The 23,967-nt window shown below is 59.7% G+C and overlaps 1 protein-coding gene and 1 long non-coding RNA gene across 7 annotated transcripts in view; both read left to right on the top strand.

Annotated features, from left to right (window-relative positions):
- Nucleotides 1-3,231: 3,231 nt before the first annotated feature.
- On the top strand, nt 3,232-12,668 carry LOC110364622 (uncharacterized). The gene is made up of 3 exons (XR_002423528.2): nt 3,232-3,759; nt 8,818-9,047; nt 11,538-12,668. It is a non-coding gene; the product is annotated as an uncharacterized LOC110364622 (long non-coding RNA).
- Nucleotides 12,669-13,100: 432 nt separating this feature from the next.
- The window catches only part of ATP2B4 (ATPase plasma membrane Ca2+ transporting 4), a 38,408-nt gene continuing 27,541 nt past the window's right edge, over nt 13,101-23,967 (top strand). For 5 of the 6 annotated variants that reach the window (XM_065038978.1, XM_065038980.1, XM_065038975.1 and 2 more), the window contains exon 1: nt 13,101-13,272. The gene's annotated coding sequence lies outside the window, so the exon portion shown is untranslated. Of the gene's footprint in view, nt 13,273-18,052; nt 18,154-23,967 lie in introns of those variants that run through there. The other variant, XM_065038976.1, reaches the window with a different exon arrangement.

The raw sequence follows: 23,967 nt of genomic DNA, 5'->3' as shown, positions 1-23,967 counted from the left end.
GGGTACGGGGATCAGGGATGCTCTGCACCCCCCGTGCTCCCCATGGGTGCTGACAGCCTTCTGCCAAAGGCTGGGAGATAGCAGAGGAGGGGAGAGACCAGGGAGCTGCTGGATAACCCTCAGTGGTGTCTCTGCACACAATGGGAGCAGCAGCTTCAGGAGGGAAATAGGAAACCCCCAAGCTGGCCTGTGCCCAAGAACGGGACGGTCCTGCCCCTGCAAACAATGCAGTGCTGGGGTGTTCCCAGGCTCGAGCTGGTCACAGCTCCGCGTTGCTCTTTTGTGGGGAACGATGGCGTTTGACAACGTGATTTTGATTCGAACAACGCTCAGGGTTTGATCGTCAGCTGGGAACTGACGTGCTCCCCTTAGGGATCCCCGTGATGGGTGACACTGCGCAGCCACACGCGTGTCACACGGTGCCTTGTGCCACCAGGGCAGAAAGGAGCCGGAGGGGCAGAGACACCTTTGGCCAGAGCCCTGATGAGCTGCAGCCCACATAACTACGTCGCAGCATTGCTCCATCCCGGAGAGGATTCACTTCTCTCTCCCTTGGAGGGTTCTCATGGGAGATAGCATGAGTTTGCCTACAAAACAGCTTTTTCCCTGGAGGTTTTTCCGGCAGTATGGGTTGGAGAATCTCTAGTTGGCTCTGCCGGGCTCCCCAGCCATCCCCAGAGCATCCGCGGCACAGGCGGCCGCCGTGTCCTTTGGTGCCACGGGGACAACTCGGCAGCCAGGACACGGCTGCCCGCGCTGCCTCCACCTTGCCTGCGCTTCCATGCTGAATAATTGAAAGCTCATGCAACGGCCACAAATATTTAATAGCTTGTTCATCAAAAATTTACCCTTGTTAAAGCTGTCATTTTAGATGTCTGACAGGGCTGGGGAAAAGGCAGCAGGGAGGTGGGAAGGGGGCAGCAAGAGGGGCCAGAAGGAGCCGTAAAGGATGGAGAATTCGGGGATGCTGTGGTCCCATGGGCAGTTGGCCTGGGTAGGGGGCTGCCCCGGGGGTGGGACCCTCCTTTGGGATCAAAAGGCACCTGAACGTGGTGGTGCCACCATCCCATGCTCTCCCCACTCCATCTGCTCCGCGGCAGCATCCCTGGCTCTGGGGAGGGCATTGCATGGACTCAGCCCCTTCAGTTAATTCCCTGTCCCTTGTTCCTGGCTCCAGGCCATCTCAGGGCCCTTCAGGACCCTGCACGGTGTTGGATGCACCCTTGTGGCGCTGGTGGCCGGTCCCTGGGCTGGGTGCAGCGCTGGCATGGCCGGGGCATGGAGCTGGTGCGAGGGCAGCCCGGCTGCCGGCACTCCTGTTGCTTTTCTCCTCAGCTGCCAAGCAAGCAGTGGGGATGTCTTGGAGGCCTGGAGCCTCCACAGCTACCGGCAGTGATGGCAGAAAGAGATATAAAAGGCCGTCCTACTTAACAGGGTTTATATAAGGAGACGTCGCCATGGCAGGATGGGAAAACAGACGGATATTGGAAATGATGCTCTGAACGCTGTCTTTGCAGGGCCATGCCTGTTGAGGGGTGAGGTGGCACCTGGAACCCACTGCAGCATGTGGGGGTCCCAGCCACCCCCTACTGTGTCCCCGCTGTGTCCCCACTGCAGCAAGAGCTGCCCATGAGATGGGTCCCCAAACAGGGCTGCCCTTCTGCTAGGGGTGCACAGGTCAGCCAGCTCCTTTCCCTCCCACTTGCTCTCCCAAAGCCTTCTCGTCTCTAATTAACACTCTCATTCATTAATTTATTTAATGGCATCTCTGCATTCAGCTCGCACAGCGCTGTGAGCACCAGGTCAGTCTTTCCTGCTGCGGTCACAGGTGGTGAGTGGAGCTGCTGCACTAGTGTGGGTGGGTTTGCACCCTGCCGGGGGGACCCAGCAGATATTGGGGTTCAGGCTCTGCAGGAGCCCCCGCTCAGTCCCCGGTGACCCTCGGGGCTGGAAGCCAGCCGGGAGCGAGCGGCACCTCAGCCAGCAGCGTGCGGTGCCGGCAGGTTCGCTCCCCTTATGGAATGGCATGTTGTGAGCGGGCGCGCAGATGTGTTTATTCCTGTCAGCCCTTGGCGGGTGGCACGGAGCAGGATTAGCTGGGCAGGAGCGGGTACCTGCTGCCAAGTTCCCCCCGAGAGGTGCGTGGGGCTGAGCACGGCCACAGAAAATAGCTGGTTGGGGTCGGGGGGTCCTGTTTGCGGCGGGGTGAGGGATGGGTGCTCTGTGTCAGCCGAGGGCTGTGCCTTGGCTGGGTGGGTGCCTTCCCCATATCCCATCGCATCCCAGGGACCTGCTGCTCCTGGGAGGAGCGCAGCTCTGCAACCACAGAGCCTGCAAATTAAAGTGAGGAAAAGGAAAGAGAAATGCCCATAATGACAGGGCTGTGGGAGCGGAGGCTTTCGGGGACGCTCCTCCGGCAGCCAGCCCGTGGGCCGTGGCACCGACCCAGCTCAGGCGGGGGAGCGCCAAATGCTCAGAAGCGCTAGTGAGGTGGCAGCTGTTGAGATGGTGTCCTCTGCAGGGGGACAGGGTGGGTTTTGGGGCGCACTGGTGGCGGGCGGAGCACTGAGCTCCATTGGCACCGCCTGTGCCCCGGTGCGGGCTCTGCCAGCCCCCAGATCTTCCCAAATGGGGAACGCTGTCCCCAGGCTGTCCTCGCTGTCCCCAGGCTGTCCTCGCTGTCCCCAGCTGCTCATCAGCTGCCAGACAGAAGCAGCAAATGAGCTGCTGGGGGAACTGCAGTTTTCCGGGACTGGCCAGGCTTGGAGCCGCTGCCTTGTGTGGAAATCTGTCCCCACTAAGCGCCGGGCCAAAAGCCACCAGGTCCTTGTCACAGAGCCTGTCACCAGTCACTCAGAGCCAAACCAGCTCCCGGGAGAGCTGGAACCAGTCGGTCATCCCCAGTTTGAGTCACCCAAGCTTCCCCTGTCAACCAACAACAAACAGCTACTCCCGCTCAGAAGTTGCGTCCCAGTTTCTCTTGCTGTTTACAGTCGTCTACCTTCAAGGGTTTGCTTTGCTCCATTTTTTAATGTAATTTCACCAGCCTTCAGCCCACAATGCAGCTCAACTCCTCTGTCACGTCACACTTTGGTTTTGTGCTAAGCATCTTCATCTGGGAAACCGGGGAGCTGCTTTGGTAGCAAAGGCACCGATGGCTCCGGCGCCTCGCGGTGACCTGGCAGTGACGGAGGGAACACGGAGCTTCTGCGTCACCAAAACAGCCTGGTTATGGTAAAACTGCTGAAAACCAGCTGTAAGTGCATCCTTGAGCAGCGGGGAGCATTGAGCTGCTGCTCCCTGGTCGTGGGGAACGGCCCTACGGCTCCTTCACCCGCAGGCTGGTGCTTTCCTGGGGGGCCTGGGTGTAGGAGGGTGAATCTGTTTCCATGCAGATTGTATTAGGAGGGAAAAGCCAACGCTGAGGCACAGAAACACTTTCGCTTCCCTTCACGCTAATAATAGCGCTCAAAGCTGTCAGCGGCGACTGAGCCGCCAGGCTGCCTGTGCCTGCGGTGCGGAGCTGGGGAAACTGAGGCACGGAGATCCTTAACCTGGTTTGAGGCTGGGTGTGGGAACGGGCTTGTCCCAAGCCGGGCGCTTTCTGCTGGAATCCACCAGCCTCCGCTGTCCCCTGGCAGTCACCACCGTTTCAGTACTCTCCCCGTTCGTTAAGAACTGATTAGCCACTCTGCTGCCTCCTTTTCCAAACAGATCATCTGTGATACCTAATGAATGACTCCAGCTATTAATTGCAGGGTAAGTCCACTCCTAATTAGGAACTGATTTAGGGAATGAGCACTGGGAGAGCTCTTTGGCTGCTGGTTGCCTTTGAGTTGAGACTGGGGACTATGGTCTGTGGGGCTTTTAAATTAATAATTGAAGAGCTGATTAAGGCTTAGCACACTGGAGAAAACATCGTGCTGTGCCCAGGCCTGGCTCCCCTTCGCTGGGGACGCCCGAGGACCCACGTCCACGTTGGGTGCAGGGGAATGTGGCACTTTTCCTTGTGGATCTCCTGCTTGGTGCTTGCTCAGAGCAAAACCAAGCGAGTCTCCTGCTCAGAGGCAACATTGCGGTGCCAGAGATGATGCTCATCCTCCGAGAGCGGTCGGTTCAGGGCAGATGATGCTAGGAGACAGCTGGAAAAGAAATAAAAAATAAACCCAAACTCAAACAAACACCCAGGAGAGGCCACAGACCGGGCGAGTTTCCGTCAGCGCTGCAGAATGAGCGGTCACTGGAAAATCTTAGTGGGGACTAAGAGGAAAGGAACCAGCTTCTGCTTTCTGATAGCGGTTCCTGCTGCAGCCCGGAGCAGAGGGAGCGACTTAGTCACCGCGGGCAGATGGTGCCGCCTGTGCCACCGGCCCCTCCGGCCGCCGAGCCCGTTCCCTTTAAAGGCATCGCCTGAATTCCGCTGCCCGCGAGGCTGCTCTTCGTCTGGCTGCCCAGCCCTTCGTCAGCTGCTCGTGAATGACAAAAAGCATCTGATCTGTGTAAAGCTGGACATCGACCTCCTGGGCTGCCGGGGGGACTCATCTTGGCCATGCCGCTGCCTTGGCTGCTTTTGCTTTGCTCGGGGATTTGGGTCCAAAGCCACATTCCCAATCACCACACTGGTCAGCTGGGGGAGGACAAGGCTGATTGCTGGGGCGGGGATGGAAGGAAATCAATCAGAGGGGACCAGGACAAGGGAAAAGTGCTGGGGTGTGAGTCTGGCAGGGCTGGAGGGTTCCTCCCATGGCCGGTTTGGTCAGGGAGGGTTGAGCCCACACCTGCTGCCATGGTGGAGCCGCGGGGCCGCATCGGTTCTTCTCCCCGGCTGCTTGCGGTGTTGCCCACAGTTAATGACCGAAAAGAGAGTCTGTGCTCCAGACCTGATGCCTGAGTGATGGTATCTGCAGCCAATTTCCAGCTCGGCAGAGCAGAACAATTTCTATTGAGCTCGGTAAAGAGCACAAAGGCTCTGCTCCCCAAAGGTTACGCTCCCGTGCAGACAATTGCAGGCACTTGGCTCGCGTCTTCCTCTGCAAACCATGGGCTTAATGTATTTACAAATATGCGTACGAAGCCGCGCGGCTGCCAGACCACACAGCACACAGCCCTGGCAGCTGCTGCCCCGGCAGCCGAGCACACGAGCATCCTGGCCACGGGCTTGTGTCCCTGCCCTGAGCACCTGCCTGGGATATATGCACCCTTAACCATTTGTACACAGCATCCTGGTTCTGCAGAGCTGTGTGCAGCTTTGCCCCTTGTCCCATCTGGTGGGGTGCAGGGTGTGCACAGGGAGGGGTGCTCACTCACCCTCCTGACTTCCCTCCCCAAAGCGAATGCTGTTTTTTTGCTGGGAGCTCTGCTCTAGACTCATCCATACATATCCCTTATGTATGCGATGTGTCATGCGTGACCCGGGTTCACCATGAGCTGCCAGCCCAGCCCTTGGCCCCTGTTAGCTAATTGCTCCTTGGGAGCTGGGGATGCGCCAGCCTTTGCGCCTCGCAGCATCACCCAGGGTGCTTCAGCCCTGCCTGCCGCGTCCCACATGGAGCAAACTGGGGCTGGCAGAGAAAAAAGGGAAGGAATAGAACATATTGGTGCCACTGGAAATTAAGGGCAGGTTCACACGTCGCAGCTGAGGAGCAGATCAGCCGTCTCAGCAGTCAGCGGGGAAATAAGTTGCTGGCGTCACTGCTGATGTGAGACACATGCACGTCTTGCAGAAGAGCTACATCTGTGCCATATTTGCAGCACTAGCTCTTCCACCTTGTGTATTGGCATTAGGCGTTGCAGCGTTAGGTTTGTCGGCATTTGGGATTTGAGGTAATTCTGCCCTGGGGCTGGCTGCATCGCGGAGTCTCGCAGCAAGTGCTGGGGGTCGGGAGGCTGGGTCTGGTTTGGGGGAGCAGAATCTCTGGCATCCTCGGGGACCCTGGTGTTAAAGCTGGGGTGCCACCACGCTGCTCACTCACAGGGGTGCGGGGGGATGGAGCTCAGCACCAGGGGAGGATGGCTGGTCAAGATCCAGGAAAGGCGTTTGGAGCCTGACCATCGACAGGTCCCCGTCGCCTTCCCAAACGAGGCCAGGACGTCTTTCCAAGGCTGGTGTGCCTGGATGCTGAGGTGATGCAGGGACGGGGTCTGCTCTTAGCTCGGTGCGGATGCTCAAGACAGGGCCAGGGCAGGTGTCCTCACCTGCACAGTGGCTGTCACACAAATGCTCAGGTCCTCCAGCACACCTGCTGGGTCTCCTGGGCCTTGGCTGCTTTCCATTTCATCTCCACCCTTTCTCCAGGTGCACCAGAGATGGTCACAGCTCTAGCCAGCCCCGACCTGCTGCTGGCTCCTTTCTCCAGCGATTCACAGATGCCGTGAGCTTCATCTCTCCCTGTCATGACTCATTTCTTTCTCACTGAGGCTTTAATTTTTAAAGAGGCGCTCTGAGGAGCAGAGGTTTTAATACCTGCAGGGGCTCCCAGCAGGTGCTGCTGAGCTTTTCCAATCCGTGTGGATGGGGAGATGACACGGGATGCTGGGGCTGGTGGCCCTGAGCAGGGCTCCAGCTGCACCCAGGACCAAGCTGGGACAGGTGCACAGCAGATGGAGACCAGGTTTGGAGCTGGGAACGCGGGTCCCACGCTGTTTGCCGGGTTGTCCCTCTGCTCAGCCCGCAGAGGAAGGCGGCAGAGCGGATGGGGATGTCCACACCGCTGCAAAGCGCCTGGGGTGGCTGGGACTCAGCTGAGAGGGAAAGAGAAAACATTTTGGCTTTGGGAGGACTCCCCGGGTCCTGCAGTTTCTGATAAGCCACGGCCTCCCATGCTGGCTTTGATGGGCCCCGGGGATGGAGCAGTTTGTGAAGGGTGGGGGACGGCTCCAGCTGCCCAACCAGCCTTGACTTCCCTGAACTCCAGCTCTGCTGGGGCTCCCTGGGGAGTAGGTGAAGCCGCCAAGGGCAAGTGTTTGCTCTTCGTGGGGAGACAGCAGGTTTGCTGCCTTGGTCTGGGTATCAGGAGTGTTTGCTGGGGGGCTGGTTCCCTGCTCCCATCCCAGCAGGGCAAAGAGGGGCAGGAGGTCTGTCTGGGGACAGACTTATCAGTAGAGCCTGTTGCTGTAGGACAAGGGGTGATGGTTTTAAACTAAAGGAGGGAGATTCAGGCTGGACCTGAGAAAGGAATTGTTGGCCCTGAGGGTGGTGAGAGCCTGGCCCAGGCTGGCCAGAGAGGTGGCGGATGAACCAACCCTGGAGACATCCCAGGCCAGGCTGGACGGGGCTCTGAGCAACCTGAGCTGGTGAAGATGTCCCTGCTCATGGCAGGGGGGGCACTGGGGGAGCCGGGAAGGCCCCTTCATCCCAAACCATTCTGTGATTCTGCTAGGCGAGGGAGGGAGCGAGGTGCCGCCAGCCCAGCACCTGCCTCTGTTTGCTCCTCTCCGGGTAGCGGGGCCGGTGTTTGGATAGCGATAGGAGAGGTTGCCAGCTGGTGTTTGCTCGGCGTGTTGGCTTTGTGAATGTCAGGCTGCGAGGTGCAGCAATATTATCCTGCTCCCTGGCCTCTGCCAGCAGCTGCGAGAAGGGTTCACGGGGTGCAGCACAGAGGGGGACGGTGCCCGAGCCCCTGGACCAGCACATGCTGCAGAGCCCGTGCACGGGGCTGTTCCCGCTGTCCCGGGACACCCGCGCTGTAAAGGAGCATTTCCAGCCCCACCTGCGGGGTTTCTTGGGGTTTTCCCAGTAACTATTTGCACTGTGTGTGCCCGTCCCAGACCCAGCACCCAGCTGAGGTTGGTCATCGCCACCGGGTCACCCTCTGGAGCAAACCCCAAACTGCCCACCGCCAGCACCCAGGGACCCTCTCGAGTCGGTGTGGGTGGGCATGTGCTCCTCGAGGAAAGTTTCTCCTCTGTTTGTGTGATTAATTCCTCCCTCCCACCACGGACGCCCGCAATCGCATCTATATCCGTGCCTCCCCACTCCCCCTCGACTGTAAAATATTTATAACCCCCTGCATTAGGGCTCTTCTTTTTTCCTCCTCGCCTTTTTTCTCCTTTTATGCCTTCCACCCGGCTCCCCGGCTCTGCGGAGCCACGCCGCACCAGGAACCGCTTCATTTCAATATAACTCAGTGAGCGGAGAAGCTGTGAGGAATAATTTAGATTTTGCTCAGGGAATGCAATGCTTTTTTTAATTGCAGTCATCTTCTTAGCAATGTATTATTGATGGTTATTATTCAAATAAAACAGTGGTTTCTTTTCATTTTCTAGGGGATGCAGTTGCCAGTGTTTATGGTTTTATCTTTTCTTAATTTTGGGAAGAAGTCACCTTTTCATCTTTTACCTTTTCAGGCCCTCTTTGCCAGGTCTCTCCCCATCCTGGGGGGTGTTTGGGGGCTCAGTTCTCCTCAGCTTTGCCCTGCGGCATCGACACCAGCAAAATACCAGCAATGCCTCTTCATTATATTGCCCAGGGGCCCAACGTGCGGCTTTAACACAGGGTTAGGGGAGGCTTAGGCTGTTTGGTACCAGCACGCTGAAGCCTGGCTTTGTGCGGTGAAGCATGCGGGAGCGGAGGAGATGGGGCTTTGTTGGGCTCCACATGGTCATGGTCACCCAGGCTGGACCAGCAGCATCTCCAGCCCCAGGGGAGATGCCTCTGGCACCAAACAGGCTTTTTCCCTCCATCTCTGGGAGGAAGGCACCAAAGTAGGACTCGGGAGCCCGGGTGCTCCTCCGCCTCCCCAGCTCCGGGACTGACAGCTTGCGAGTGATGGAGAGCGGCTCTCCCGCGCTGTCACTTCTCTCTCTCCTCTCTTTCAGCACTACCCACCGCGTTGTCACTGCCGGCAGCAGGGACTTTCCTCAGTCCCACCGAGGTCCCGGAGGTGTTACCGTGATGCAAACACCGAGTACAAGGTTCCTCCTTGATGTGAGGAATGAAACGAGGTCAGAACTGGAGGGAGAAATGTTCATTTTGAGATGGAGCTGAGGATCCAGCTATTTCCCTCTGACTCTCCAGAGGGGACCGGGGGGTCCCCCAGATCTCAAGGGTGGGTATTTGTGTTGCTCCAAGCACAGGGTGCCCTGGTGGGTGCCCCATGGAGAAGGAAGGAGCCCCCACCGTGCCAGCAGCCCTGGCGAGGCTCCATCGCATCCCCGCGACAGCATTTCCCCTCATCCTGCCCACGGGTGCTCGGGAAGCAGCAGCTCGGAGGCTCTCCCTTACAAATATTAGGGGTTTAATCACACGCACTAATAGACCCAGAGCCTGTCGTGGCTCCGGCTCCGAATGGGAACGTGTAGGGGTGGGAGAGGAAAAGCACCGTCAGTCACAGGGCTCCCAGGGAAAACACAGCGTGTCTGGCAGCTCCAGGCAGCTCTGTGACGAATTCCGTAGGTAAGCGAACAATTTTTGTCTCCTAATTACATTCATAAAGCAAAACGGGGCCCAAATTTCTTCTCTTTTGCTTTTTATTTCCAGCCCCCCTCCCTTGATGAAGTAGCTGCTTAATTAGAAATTAACAGGGCTGTTAGAGTAATTGAGAGCAGAAATGGTCTAGGAGAGGTTTGTTAGCAATAGCATGGCAATGGGTTTATTAGCAATGGGTTTATTAGCGATGCCATGGCTGTGGGATTTTTCTGGGCTGCAAAGCTGTGGGGAGCTACCCTGGAAAAGGGGAAAGCCCAGAACCAAGTGAGACAAAACAGGGAAAATACAGAGGGAGCTGGTGTGGCCACGACGGGACCCTCCCCAGGGTGTGCTCCTTGCTCTGAGCATGAGTCTGAGCCTCGCAACAGGCACCTGTGGGCGCTGAAGCTCAACAGCACACGGGGCTGGGCAGAGAGAGAGAAAAGGGGAGAAAGAGGCAGAAAAACCCCCCAGACCCTTTTGCAGCAGCCCCGTACAGCTGCAGGCAACACCTGGGAGCATCTCACCGTCACCCTGCAGTCCCCCGCCTGTCCCTGCCCCGCGGGAGGGGACCCGAGCAGCGGGACCCCCCGCCAGCCCCCGTCATTTCCAACAAAGCCTCTCCCACAGCAGCGACTGGGGGTTTATTTATCCCTGAGCACTGAAAGTCAAATTACTGGCACTCTCTCTCCCTATATTTAGCCCTTGAATGGAGAGAGATTTTACAGGCGCTCGACGCTGCCTTGTGCTTAAGAGTCAGTCAGTGTTTCCATTAGAAACCCTGGGGTCCAATCCTGCGCTCTGCTCCCGGCACCATGACAAAAACCTTCCCCGCTGATTCCAGCGGAGCGACGCTGGGTTTATACCCGCGGGGATGAGATCAGGATCTGGCCTCGGGTTTTGATGGGTTTGTAGCTTGGCTGATACAACTTGGCTGATTCAATTCATTTTGGGCTAAAACTCCACCTACAAGTTCCCAGCCTGGGAGACATTAAAGGCAAATTATTGCGAAGTTTCGTACTGGTTTTAAAGGGGAATCATCAGTTAAAGCTGATTTTTACAGAAGAACCTGGTGGACTGATCTTTTCTGTTTTGGGGTTATTTATCTTATGTTGCTGCTGGTCTGTTCTAGGCCAGGCACTGCTCCGGCCAGGGACTGCTCGCTGCTTCGCTTACAGAGCGCCCAGCAGAAGAGCATTTGGAGAGGAAAACAAAATATATCAAAATATGGATCAGAGCTGAGGTTCCCATCCCTGACCGTGGGCTGTGATGCTGCTGGTCACTGGGGGAGCCTTTGCTCCTTTTCCCAAGCAGCTGAGAGATGCGTCCTGGTCTCCTGCATCACCCTGCCTGCGTGCAACAGGAATCGAGTGGGAAGAGTCAGCAAAGAGGGTTGAGCAGTGGGGGGCAGTGCTCCGTGCGCCCCGGAGCCGGGAACGTGAGCTCTCTGGCCATGGAAACCGATGTTGTCCCTGTGCCACCTTGCTGCGGTGCATGGGACGTGTCCGAGGCGATGGTCCCGCTCCCGCTGCCACCCCAGCCAGCCTTTGGATCTTTCCTCCATGTGCTTTTCCTTAAATGTCAAATGGAAGGGGCTTTCAGCTCCGTGTTTATGGTTGCTCTCGCTGTAATGGAAACACGGCAGGCAGGGGCTGCTGAGCACCAGCTCTGTAATTGCAGCCTGCCACTGCATAGGAAGCATGGTTTTTGAACACATTTTGGCTAGTTCCTTCAACAGCAAGTGCCCGGGCTGTAAAATCTGCCTTTTCCAATTCCAGCCGAAGCCCAAGGAGGCTGCAGATTCTCAGCATTTCTGAGAGCACAAATTGCCCTGTTAACAACAGGTTCCCGGAGGCAGGAAGGCTGATTTCCTTTCAGGAGTCCAAATCCAGATGGTCAGAGATTCCTTCCAAGCTCAGAAAAACCTGTTTTAAAAGGCTATTATGTCTCAATGGCAGTTTCGCATCCCAGCCCAGTGGAAGCACTGTCTGCCGTCTGCACCGCCATCTATTTTTCAAGCTCTTTGCCAGTCACCTCGACCCAATGTGGTCAGCACTGTCTGCTTTCCATTTTCGTGGAGGGGGAGCCGGGCACCCGCTAAAAGCCATGTGTTTGTTCCCATTTTCTGCAGTGGGCGAGCCATGGAGCAGAGAAATGGAAGATGCTTGAGCTTGTTTCGGGATACAAGGTTTGCTCTTGTCATGAGAGTCTCCAGCCTTGGAGTGTTTTACGTTAAGAAGGAATAACCCCATCTGCCTCCCCACGAAAATGCCAGAGCACCCCACCACTGAGGATGAGCAAGGAGTTGCCAGCCCAGGCCCCTTCCCTCCGCTGCAAAGCACAGGAGCAGGCTGATGTGCTGCAAATTACCGAAAAGATGCAGAGACTTCAGTACATCCAGCACTAGCGGCTCCAAAGCCATTCAGTTGACTTCAAACAGCTGCCCGTGCACCAAATCTGCGCCGCGGCCAGCGGGCCGGGCGAGCAGCTCCGCTCCCCGCCAGCCGGATGGCAGTGGTTTACTGGTGCACGGTTTGGATAGCGGCTCTGCAAGGCCGGGGAGCAACTCCCCCGGCAAAGGGCCCAAGGCGTTTGCTCTCCCAGCACAACCGGCCTCCTGCAGCACCGCGTTGCCCTGGGACTGCTCAGGAATGCAAAATTATTGAGGTGCAGGCCCTCAAGGGGGGAAAAACAGCGTTACAAGCGCTAATTAGGGCTTGTGCGTGCACAGATGTTCCACTGGTTTAACTTGAACCGGGTTGCGTGCCCAAACGTGGGGCTACAGACAGGATTAAGGCTGATTTAAGGTTGCCTACACCCGGCGCTGCTGCACCGATGCCACGCTGTGCTGTCGGTTCAGCCGCAGCGTTTCACGCACTTCAGGCACGTTTCAGGGAAGATTTTTCTCCTTTTTGCTTCTAAAATAAAGGGTGAGGATCGGATCTGCCCTGCTGAAGGGACAATTCTTTATGTTCAGCCCTCTGCAGCTCCGAGAGTGCGTGTTCCGCTCCCGAATGCTGCTGTCACCCAAGGGACAGTCGCTCTCGGGGGATGTCAGAGGACTGTGCCCCACGGTTTGTGGGGCTGGACATACCCCAATGGGCACACGCCAGCTCCTGGTGATCAACCACAGTGCCCATGGGGAACCCCAAAACCACAAAGCCCATGAGGAACCCCCAGATTACAGTGCCTGTGAGGAACCCTGATTCTGTCACTGCTCACGGTGCTCTGGAGTGGGAGCTCCAGGACTGCAGCGGGGAGGGCTTTGTGCATCAGGACACCCCCACTTCTTGGGGTAACTCTGCTGCCCGGTGCGGGGACCCTCCCTGCTTGGGAGTGCGTGCACCTCACTGCCGTGGGGGGGTACCCACGCTGTTGGGGGGGTACACACTGCAGTGCCGTGGGGAGGGCCCCATGCTGGCTAAGGAGTGCTTGCACAGGGGGTCCCCATGCTGCTTGGGGGTGCATACACCACCCTGCCCGGGGGGGTGTCCCCAGACTATCTGGGGGTGCATGCACCGTACTGCCATGGGGGTCCCCATGTTGCACACACGGTTCTGCCCGGGAGTCCCCGCGGTGCACCCACAATTCTGCCCGGTTGGGGGGTGCGGACCCCGCCCGTTCCCTCCCGTCCCCCTTAAGCAGCCGACGGGGCGGGCCCGCCACCTTAAGAGAGCCCCTCCCCCGGCGGGCTGGGACGAGCCTTCCTCGGCCGGGCTCTGCAAGGCTCGGCTCGGCACGGGTTGCCATGACAAGCATTTTCTCCCGCTAGCTCCGGGACCGCTCCTCCGCCGCCCCCCCCCCCATCACCCCATGGCCAGCCGAGGGGGCTTCGCCGCCAGCCGGGCGCCGTGGGGGCTTTGCCGGTGAGTGTGGGGTGAGGGTCCCGTGGGTGATTAACGGCTGTTTGGGCAAAGCAGCGATCGCACGGCCCCACCCGCCGCGGGTGGGGCCGGGGGTTTAAGCACCCGCCGCGGGTGGGGCGGTATTTTCACCCACTCCAGTCTCTCCCAGTATGTAACGTTTTGTGCGCTGGGGTGCAGCAGGTGGGATTGGGAGGGGCGGTTTCCCGGGTGGGTTGGTTGCCCCACGGTCCTTTTGTGCGGGTGGGGGTGTCTGCGAGGCCCCCGGTTTCTGGGGGTGGGTGGGAACGCACTCCGGTTGTATCATGCAACTTGTTGCCTGCCCTTGATTGGGGGGGGCGTGGGGCTCCCTGTCGCGCGTGTTTTTAGAGGGCAGCGTGTTGTGGCCATGCAAAGGGGGGGTAAATGGGGGGGTGGGCAATGATGCGACCACCGTCTGGGTGATGCCACCATCCATCCCAGGCCACGCTGCAGCTTGGCACTGGAGGGAAGGGCGGGGAGGGGGGAGCGCTTTGCGGCAGCCCCAAGGACAGAGCGGGGGAAGGTGCTGCGGGGGTGGCTGTGCCCACATGTGGGGCAGCGAAGGGTGCTGGTCCCTGCCCGGAGTGGGGTGAACCCGGGCGGGGTGTGCGTGGGGCCCGATCCGGACACGGGAGGGGCGGGATGGCAGAGAGGAGCGAGTCGAGGGGGGCTGCTGGGTGTTTGCCCACGCCAGGGCCAGGCACGACCCCTCCAGCCTGCAGCGTTTGGTCTGATCAAACCCACGGGAGGAATGGAAAAATTAAAAGAAGGTAAAAAAGAAGCAAAGCGGAGAGGTTGTGGCCCACATGGGCAGCAGGCAGAGCCTCTTCCGCCTCCTGCCTCCAGTGCTCTGCCCGCATCCCAGCGCTGCCCGTGCCACGGGCTGCAGCCTCCCGGCATCCGTCCTGGGGGGACACAGCCGGGATCGTGCCCCTCGGGGGTTCTGGGGGAGCCCCTGGCACTGGGGGGTTGTGTGGGGCTGGGTGGTCCCTCCCTGCTCTGCCGGAGCTCTTGAGTGGGGAGGGAGCCGAGGAGGGACAATAGGTTATTGTGCTCTTATCTCTGGAGACCTGAGGTTGGGTGGGGGTTTGGATTGCAAATCTCAAACCAGTGCAGCCTGTTTGTGCCCGTGGACAGGCCGCCCGGCCAGGACAGGCGGCAGCGGGCTGGGCTGAGGTGAGTGCTCAGAGCTGGGGTGCCCAGAGCTGTCCTGGGGCTGGGGGGCACCATTCTGCACCCCCACCTCAAACGGGCACGCCTGTGCTGTCGGCTGCTCCGGCGGGCAGGCTCTGCGCCGGCTGCCTGCTCTGCCTGGCTCCAGACAGTGCCCTCAATCTTTCGCTTCCTTGAGCACCGAAACGCACCTAAATTATTTAATCATGAGCGAAGAGAAGCTGACGCCCCCGCGCTCCACCAGCCCCACCCCGCAGTGGCATGGGGTTCCCTTCCCAGCTGGGTGTCCCGCGAGCTGTCCCCTCGGTCACCCCCAAGAACTCCCCCCATCCCTGGGGATGGCGTGGGGTCAGGGCCGGCTGCAGGTGCCCCCCAGCCCCAGGTAGCGGGTGCTCTGCCAGGGTGAACAGAGGGAGCTGGGTGGTCTCAGAGCCTCCCAAAACCTGCGTGCCCTTTGATCCCCCAAAGCCTGTTGGCAGTGGTTGACTCAGATATGTGGGTTTTCTGCCCTGTGCCAAGGCGGGTGCTGCACAGGAGGTGCCTTTGCCAGGACAATGGTGCCAGCAGAGCTGGGCAGTGCCCAGGGCAGCGCGGTAGAGCTTCCCCGTACCCCCACACCCCTTGGGGTGCAGGTCTGTCCCACCCTCGCCAGCGGGGCCGCGGGTGCTGCCGAGGGAGGGGACACGCGGGACCTCTGCGAAGCCTCGGCGCCCTCCCCGCGGGAGGGGAGGTGGTGCAAGCGCTGCAGGTAGAGGCTTGAGAGGGCAAAGGGTGGTGTTGGGCGGTGGTGTTTTTTTCGGTTGAGATGATGACGGAGGGAATTCCCTGCCGTGGGTCCGGCTCTGGCGCGCTCTGCGTGCGGAGATCTCTGGCTGTTGGCGTGTGCTGCGGCTGGAGCGTCACCTTGCGCCCCGGGAGCTGGGACCTGCCCGCTGGAGCCCCCCGGGGACCGGGCAGGGAGGGGTGAGCTGTGGCACAGGTCCTTGGGCAGGGTGAGTAAGAGCAGGGAGGGACTGCTGCTCCTCTCTGCTATTGTTTTGCAGCAGAAAGAGCTGGGGTGGAGCTGTGCCTGGAGTTCCCCCTCTCCCCCAAGGCCTGCCCCAGCTGCCTGCGCTGGGAGATGAGTCTGCTCCTTCCCTGCCTGCGCCTCGCAGGGGCTGCGGGTTCCTTTGGCTTGTTGTTTTTCCTTTTTCTTTCTTTTTTTTTTTTTTTTTAATTAATTCCCTGCTAGGCCACGAGTGGAGTTTGCCCGCAGTGTCTGCACACGCCTGTTGCAGCAGCGCTGGAAGGGGCCCGGGGGTTTTGGGGATGCGGGGTGCCCGGTGCTGAGCTCTGCAGCAGGGACTCGCTGCCGATGCTGTTCGCTGCTGCTCCCCCGGGAAGGACCGGCAGCTGCTCGAGTTCCTCCTTGCCCAGGGCCCCTCCCTGCCGGGGATGGCTGCGCCGCGCTTGGCAAATCACCACTGCTCTCCGGGAGATGGAGGAAAACCTGGGTTAAACCCCCGGCGAGCGTGGGGAGGGAGCCCCGCTCTGCTGGGGTGCAGCTGTGCCAGGGACCAGGCTCGTGGTGGGAGCCCAGGGGAGGAATGCGGTGATGCTCGGTGTGACCGTGGCAATGGGATGCAGATCCTTCGGTGGGGAGGCGGCTGCTGCAGTGCAGCACCTCTGTGGTGCTCCCCAGCTCCTCGGTGCTCCCCAGCTCCTCGGTGCTCCCCACCGCCCGTGTCTGGCTCTGGACTCCTGGGAGCGGGTCCAGGCAGGGGGAGGGATGCTGCGCGATGCCTGTTGGCTCCCTGGAGCCCTCCTGCTCAGGGTGCATGGTTTCAGCAATGTTGTTTCTGTCGGACAGGTGGAGATGTGGTGTGCGAAGGAGGAAGTAAATCGGTGTGGGTGAGCTGGGAATTTGAACCTGTCCCTCTCCACCTTGTGCTGTGCCTGGGAGGGGACAAGGACCCGTCCTGTGGTGCTGAGGAGAGCGATGCTCCTGGCTGGGGAAGTGGCGTTGATGGTGGGAGGCTGGTCCATCTGTCTCCAGCCTCCTCCTCTCAAGATCAGTGCCTGTGATGAGCAGTGAGCGGCTGAGGAGAGGGACAGGCAGGTGACAAGGTGACAGCACCATGCCCCTCTCTGCCCAGAGCTCTCCGCTGGGTTTGCCAGCGGCACTGGGATGGGGATGGTGTTTCGGGGTGCAGGTCCAGCCCTGGGGTCCCTTGGTGCATCAGGCTGTGGGAGCCCCGTTCCCTGCTACCACCTGCCAGCGCTTTCTGAGCCCGAACTAATGAAACACTGACTTTGATGTTTTAATTAGTTGCTTTTGGCTTTAATGCAGAGGGATAATAGAGTTTCTGTGGACTTATAAAACCTGCCCCTCTATTTGTTCATTAGAAAAAGGAAAAAAAAAAAAAAGCAGCTAACCCTGGATAGAGAAAGGAAGAAAGCGAATGCCTGAGACATGTGGAGCACATGACAACCCTCTGGTGTGTCACCCACCTGGATGGTGACTCTTTTAAAGCACTAATTAAGCAACTTAGATCCTCTGAGAGCTCTCTGTGAGTAACAGATGAGTTGGGTGTCCTCCTGCATTTGTGAGCTTCTGGGAGGCGTCTCGGATTTACCCAGGACAAGCTGATGCACAGCGACGTGGCCCTGGGGGGTTGGGAATCGGGGGCACGGGGTCCTGGCCGGGAGCATCGTCCCTCTGCCCACAGCACCTTGCCAGCAAATCAAGGGGCTGGCACCGCTCTGGGATGCGTGGCCGTGTCACCACAGCCCTGGCAGATGGAGAGGGACATCAGGACCCCAGCGCAGGCGTGGGGTGGGATGGCAAGCGCTCCTGCGCTGGCTCGCGGGGACATCTGTCCTTCTGCACTGTGCCATCCCATCCTAAATGCTGTATGGAGTGGGGGGAGCTGGGCTGGGGAGGGGGCACCATGCAGCTGTGCCACCAGCTCCGCATGGTGTCCTCAGCCAGAATGCTGCGGTTTGATCGCTTTGGGCACGGGAAGGATCATCCTGCCGGGCAGTGCCAAGGGCTGGCTCGGGAGAGCTCCGGGGCTCAGCAAACCCTTCCCTACCCACGGCACGAGGGTCCACGGTGAGCCTGCGGGGACACGCCGGTCCCCTGACACAGGGAGTGGGACAGTCCCCCGCACCCCCGCCCATGGCGGGCACCCGAGCCGGGACATGGCAGGTCCCCAGGACGGGGACTCCTTGCCAGGGCGGCAGGAGCCAAGTCAAAGCTTTGGCCGGTTGTCCGTGTTTTATGCTGACGGGGAAACTTTTGCTTCTACGCTTCCATGGCAGGGATGAGTCGGCAGCTGGGCTGAGCCGAGGTGCCGACAGCTCGAGGAGCCCAGTGCTGCTGCTGGGGGGCAAGGCTCCATCCCCCCCTTTTCTTGGTTTTATTTTACGCGCTACCCATGTGTTTTCCCAGGGCGTGCGGGCAGCAGCGAGCGGCTGCTGTGCCTGGGCAGCGCGGCGCGTAGGAGTCCCTACCCGGAAGAGTTTGTCCGGCGGGGCCGGGGAGGGAGGAATCCGATCCCTCCTTTTCCCAGGCTGGGATCCCGGCTCGCTCCGCTCCCCGCGGCCCCAGCCGCTCCCCGGCCTCCGCTCCATCCCGGCGAGGGCTCCGCGCTGCCGATCCGCCACTGCTCCACAGCCGCTGGCATCTCCTCTTTGTCTCCTCAAAAGGTCAGCCCTGCCGAACTCACCGCCATCCGTTAAGGAGCCGTAAATAAGCCAGATCCTTCTGCCGTGGGGCCGTGGCAGCCGCCAGCTCCTGGGCTGGTCCCGGCATCCTCCTCTTCCTCCCCAGGGAGAGGAAGGGTTCGTGTCGGGGAAGGGATTGGTGATGCCAGGCGGGGGCTGAGTGTGGAGTCTGGGGAGTGGTGGGGTGGGCTGAGGCCCGAGGCATTTGCTGCAGTGGTAAAAGCGGCGAGCCAAGGGCTGCTCGCGGACTCCTGCCTTCCCCCAGCTAAAAATAAGCCGCCAGCCCTCGGGGTGCTGCCTCTGCTCCCACCGGGGCCGGGGGTGGGCAGGGGGCGAAGGCGGAGGGGATGGGATGGCGGGGGAGCTCGGCTCCAGGGTTGCAGGGCTCGCCTGGGGCTTGGAGCGACCTTTGCTCTTTGAGCATCAGATCCAGTGATCGGATTTTCAGGTCTGGGCTCAGATTTCGGACAGAAGGTGTCTGATTTTCAAGACGGTTTCCCGAGATGCTAATTAAGGACCCTGCTGCAGCAGCCGGAGCTTTACTGTCCCTTCGCCACCTCTCGCTTGCCCGGGGGGTGCTGATGGCCCTGGCCAGCCCCCCGGTGTGCCCTCGGCTTTTCTTGCCCTTTTTGCCAGCTTGGAAATGCTGACGCTTCGTCTCTCTCTGCTCCAGCCCCCGGAGCCTTTGTAGCACAGTGTTGCGGTTCTCCAGCTCTTCATCTCCCTTCCCACCATCTCAACTGCTACTTAAAAGTGACCCCGGGTGGTTTGGGCACTTGGCTGCTGCGGGCAGGTCTCGGGCAGCATGGATGGTTTTTAACGGGTGTTGGGAAAGCTGCTGTCTTGCTTGTGGCATCTTGCAGGCAGCTGAGGGACACGAGGGCGAGTGAGAAGGTGGCTCATCCCTCGAGCATCGTCCCGTCTCATCCCCTCTGTGCAGGGGCTGACGCTCGCGCTCTGGCGTTGGTTCTGCACCGGGCTGTGTCCCGGGGACATGATGGCTCTGGGCACAATCTGCTGGCTGTGAAATTCAGGGCAGGGTGTCTCATGTGCTACGTGGGGCTCCCAGCTGAGCGTGACACCTGTGTGTGTGCCGGGAGAGCCGCCTCGGCTGTGTACGGACCCGTGCCGTGCCGTATCGCTGCAGCTCCGGCGGTGCTGAGCGTCCCGGTGCTGCCCACTCTGCAGGGGCTTTGTGCCGGTGCTGGGCTCTGCCGCGGGCACGTGGCTGTGCCGGTAGCACGGCCCCGGCACGGCCCTTGCTGTGGAGACAGCCTGGGGGTGACCCAGGCGGGGAGGGAGCTCGTGCTCCAGCGTGAACCCAAGTTAAATATTACTCCTGCCTCTGGAGCAGGGAGGCTGGTGCGAGGAGGGAGTTTGCAGGGAAATGGGGACAGGCTGGATTTGTGGCTGTGCCGGGGCTGTTTGGTGATGCTGGCAGCCGGTCGTGCCAGGCTGGTGATGGAAGAGTGCGGCCAATCTTCCCTGGGTGTCCCGGTGCAGATGTGGCCGTGAGTCACATCATCCTGGTTGGGAAAGCGCGGGGACCCAAAACTTCAGTGGGAGCAGCTGCGCAGGGTGCTGGTGGCCCCAGGGCTGGGTCCCCAGTGGGTCCCGCTGTCCCCAGCCCTTATCCCACGGGAGCAGGGCTGTGCTCACCACTGGGGCACATCTGCAGAGCTGGGGGGACCCTTCTCATAGCCAGAAACCCCCGTGTCCCAGTGTGAGCTACGAAAGCGCAAAGCTCCACAGCCTGTGTTTTCCAGTGTGACTTGTGCCGGCTATTTTTAGTTGTCCAAATTAAGCTTGCCTAAATGATGTCTTTTGAGGTTTATTTGAGGGAGGAGGCCTGAAGTGGTGTTATTTCCCAAGTGACGAATTGCTCTATACGCTGACCCCAAATGGACTGTCCAAAAAAGCGAAGGGAAGGACCAAACCAGCTGACTGTTTGGGCAGCGTTTCCTCCCCGAGCGCCGCCGGGCACCTGGGGGTGTTTCCCGAGCGAGCAGGACATCTCCTGGGGGAAGGAGAAAGCGAAGCAGCCAAGACTTGCTTCACCTCCCCATGGGGGAGAAACCAGCAGAACCTCATCCCGCTCCCTGCTCCCGCATCCCCAGGGATCTGCCATGCAAATGCGTGTCTGCCCGGCGGGGCATTCAATCCACAGGCTGCTCTTCCCAGGGGCAGCTTGAATTATTTGGCATGTGCTGGGTGCCAAATGGAGCCGGCTGTGGCTCCCGGAGGAGACGGCTGTTTTGCCTGATGGAGGATGAGGCTGGATCTGTGGGCTGGGGGGTTGAGATTTGCTCTGGAGGTGCCTGTTTTGGGGAGACTTGCCTGAGGGTGGTGGAGAGGTGGCTGCGCTGGTACCCAGCACATGCTCAAGGGCTGGGTGCAGCTGGTCCCTTGGGTGCAACCATGGGCCAGGCTCTGGTGAGCCAAAACCCTTCAGCAACGTGCTCCAGCTCTGTCCGCCGCTAAATTCCCTTGTGCTACCTCCCGACCCGCTGCCTTTCATCTCTTTGCTTCCCTTCTTGGTGGTGTTTCCCACTCTTTCCATCTCTCCCCATCCATGCCCGCCATCTGTGGACACACTCGCCTTCTGTGCGCCTGGTTGCACTTCGCTGGGCATCAGTTTGGGTGTCCCACAGCGCTGTTACCCAGCACTGGCTGCAGGAACAGCCCTTCCTCCTCCTCCTCCTCCTCTCCCTCCCCGCAGCACCGGGGTGTTTCTCTGCAGGGCAGCAGCCGGGGAAACCTCTCGCTCCTGCAGTTGAACGTGAAATGCATCAAATCCTTGCAAGATGTTGCAGACGGTGCTTTGTGCAGCACGGGGGGAACTTGTGCTGCGTGCAGGTGTCCTCTGCTCTCCGCGAGCAGATGGAGCCTGGAGGTGTTTCCTGCCTTGCCTGGCGCTTCCATTCAGGGGACTGTCCCTTTTCCCTTTGGAAAGGACAATGAGGGATCCTCCCTTCCTCCTCCCGCTCCCCCGGACGCAGCTGCCCGCGCTGTTTCTCAGCCCGAGGCCTTGCTGTGCTCCATCCCCGCTCGAGGTGATCCATTTGGGGAAAGAATCGCTAAGAAGGGACCCAGAAAAGCAGGCAGGGAGGGTGGGGGCTCCCTGAATCTCAGCCTCCAGTACACTGGGTGTGGGGGGCAGAGCAAGTCCGAGTGGTGCTGGGGGACCACGAATCAAGTGATGAGACTTGCTTTTTGCATTCCCACTGTCCTTGTTATGCAGAGAGCAAAGAACACCTGCCCTGAGCTTGCCTGGGCTCAGAGGATGGTGGAAAGGCTGATGGAGAGGATGGTGAAGGACCAGCCGGGAAAATGTGGGGGCAGAGGAGCCCGAGCCTTGGGAGCGGAGGGGATTAGAGCTGCTGAACCGCCCTGGGTAGGACGCTCGGGGCAGGGGGCGGGGGGGAATCCTGCCCACACAGAACCCCGGGCACCGGCTGGGTTTTGCATTTTCCCAGCTGGGTGGTGAGCGTTCCCAGCACGTCTGTCCCCGCATCCCCAGCACCAGCCCAGTGACACTGGGGAGCCGATGGGAGCCGGGTCGCGTCGCCGGCCGCTCGCATTGCTCCCTGCAGATCGCCTCGCTCTGTTTGCCTGCCTGCTGCGCTGCTTATGCCAACAAAACGCCCCTAACACCCGGATTGCGGCAGTAATCTCTGCCCTATCGCTGCTAAAGCTGCTATTATCCCCAGATTAGCGGTGGTGCTTAGATACCCACCTGTATAAATGCCGGTGATAGGCAGGGACTGTTCCAAAGCCGCCCACGGCTCCTGCGCCTCTGGGTGCAGCCAGGACAAAGTGGCTGGTGTCCGGCTGTCACCTCGGGTGACCCCGGGGCCGTGCCGGGCTCCGCTGTGCCACGCGGGGCTGATTTCTTCCTCTTGCTTGGAGGCTGGGTGGAGATTTTGGGGGCTGGGGTGATTTTGCTGTGAGATTTTGCTCACTGGGGTGGGGGTGCTGGGTGGTATGAGCCCCAACACGCAGTGGGGTCCTCTGCTCCCCATCGCCTCTGCTCCCCATCACCTCTGCTCCCCATTGCGTGTGGTCCCCGCTCTGCAGTGTCTTTGCATGGACTCAACCCAAGCTTTGGACCCTTGGCTGGATTGTGGAGTCGGCGGCATGGCCATGTCTCAGGTCCGGTTTTGGGGACTGGAGGGGACGGTCCCCAGCTCCCGCTGGGAGCGGCGCACACGGTGCCTGTGGGGACGTTGGTGCCAGTGCCATCGGCACCGAGCGATGCAGCAAACCCTGCGGCCGGGCGCTGAGCCAGCCTCTCCACAAGGGCTCAGCATAGGTAGGGCGACTTTTAAATATATCAGCACTTAATTAAAGCACGTTAACGGTTTTAAAATGCATCAACACCTAGTGCAGGCAGAGGACATAATGAAGCCGGGAGTGCGTTAGCTGGCTGTGGGTTACCTTGGGGCTGTGGCTGGCGCTTGTGGGAAGTGCAGCTCTAACAAAGAAGCTTTGAAGAGCAGATCAGGTGCGTGTTTTCCCCATATTTTCCCCGCCCAGTGTGACGTGACTCCCCCTGCCCTGGGCCAGGGCTCCGGCTGCAGGATGTGGGGGACAGGGACCCCAAGACCATCCTGTGACACTCTGCCTTGTCCCACCACTGGCTGGGATCAGCTCTTCCTTCCCCGGCCCCTCACCGTGCTCTCCTGGCCCATCTGGCTCTCTCCTCTTATTTATTGGGACATATTTTCCAGGCTCTGATCTGCCTCTTCTGCAAAGCTGCTGCTTTGCCCAGATTTGATCTCCCGATGATATCACGGGCTTTGCTCTGCAAGGGTCTAATTTGGTGCCCGGGATGCAAGCTTTCTTCCCTCGTATAAATATTGCCTTTCGGTCCTCTGCGTCTCTCCCGCTCTCCCTCCCTCCCTTTAATTAGACTTCTTACTGCATGGAACAGTTTGCAGTTATATATGGAAAACAGCCTACACTTTCCCAGGAGCGGGGCATGTCGGGAAGGGAAGCGGCGAGCAGCCGGCGCGCTCTCCCTGGGAGCGCCTGTGTTTTTCCTATCGCAGACGCGCTTTTTGCTGGCTTTATTTTGTTTAACCCTTTGGGGCGGGCAGGGGGCTCATGGCCCCCACTGGTTGCTTCATCTTCACCTGCAAAATCCCCTTTCTGCTTGGATTTTTAAAGGAAAGGCTGGGCAACCCACCAGCTTTCCCTGTGGTCTCAGACTCGCCGTCCCCTGCCTCAGTTTCCCTCGCTGCAAATGAGAGGGGGACTTTTAAATTATTATTATTGCTGCTGTTTTGGGTTTTTTTTCTCTTCCTCCCCACCAAAGCGGGGCAGGAGGAAGCCGCTCATCGTGGTGCTTTGGCAGAGGAGGTTGGTGCTGCGCTCACCCCGGTGCCTCCATGGGTGTTGGGGTGCTGTGGGGCTCCCCTTGCAGCATCGTGACACCCCGAGGGCTCAGCCTCTCCTCCTGGCCTCCAGAAGCAGCAAATGCTTCTCCCAGCACTGCTGGGAGGAAGTGACGGGACCTATTTTAAGCCCCCGGGGATGTTCAGGGTAGGAATCCCCTGTCCCTGTGTAAGACTGCTAAAAATATCCCGGCTGTACCCTCGTGTCCTGGCCGATCGCTTGCTCGTTCTCTGGGTCTTGTTTGGCTTGTGAGACTCCCTCGTGCTCTGTAGGTCGGGCTTTGCTTGCTGGTTTTTGCTTTATTTTAAGCCAAGCTGTGCCTTCGCTTCCTGGACAGGGTGCAGAAGGGTGGGAGCCGGGTTCTCCTCCCTGCTGCTGCGCTCAAGCGTGGTGCTGCCT

The sequence above is a fragment of the Columba livia genome, chromosome 22, assembly GCF_036013475.1.
Source record: "Columba livia isolate bColLiv1 breed racing homer chromosome 22, bColLiv1.pat.W.v2, whole genome shotgun sequence".
Taxonomy (NCBI): domain Eukaryota; kingdom Metazoa; phylum Chordata; class Aves; order Columbiformes; family Columbidae; genus Columba; species Columba livia.
This window is presented reverse-complemented; position numbering and strand designations above follow the sequence as displayed.